Below are 299 nucleotides of genomic sequence, written 5' to 3' on the forward strand. Positions count from 1 at the left end.
TTCTCCCTTCCCCAGAGTTCTGAGCGAAGCTCAAGACATTTATACAGTAAGTGCACAGGTCCTTTGGCTTTTCCCGACGGAATTAGTCTCACCATGGAACTCGGCATTGCTGGTTAGGAGTTTGTTGACCGGATGGACCCAAAGTCCTACAGGACTCACCGACTCTTGGGACTCTTAACTCAGATGACCTATGCATGCATGTCCCATCAGCTACTAGCTTGCAGGGTCCTATGCTCGTTTCCTTCCTTGCTTGCATCCTTGCTTGCTAGACTGCTTGCTTGCATGCTTGCTTGCTTGCT

This window comes from Microtus ochrogaster, unplaced genomic scaffold (genome assembly GCF_000317375.1).
Source record: "Microtus ochrogaster isolate Prairie Vole_2 unplaced genomic scaffold, MicOch1.0 UNK1, whole genome shotgun sequence".
NCBI classification, from domain to species: domain Eukaryota; kingdom Metazoa; phylum Chordata; class Mammalia; order Rodentia; family Cricetidae; genus Microtus; species Microtus ochrogaster.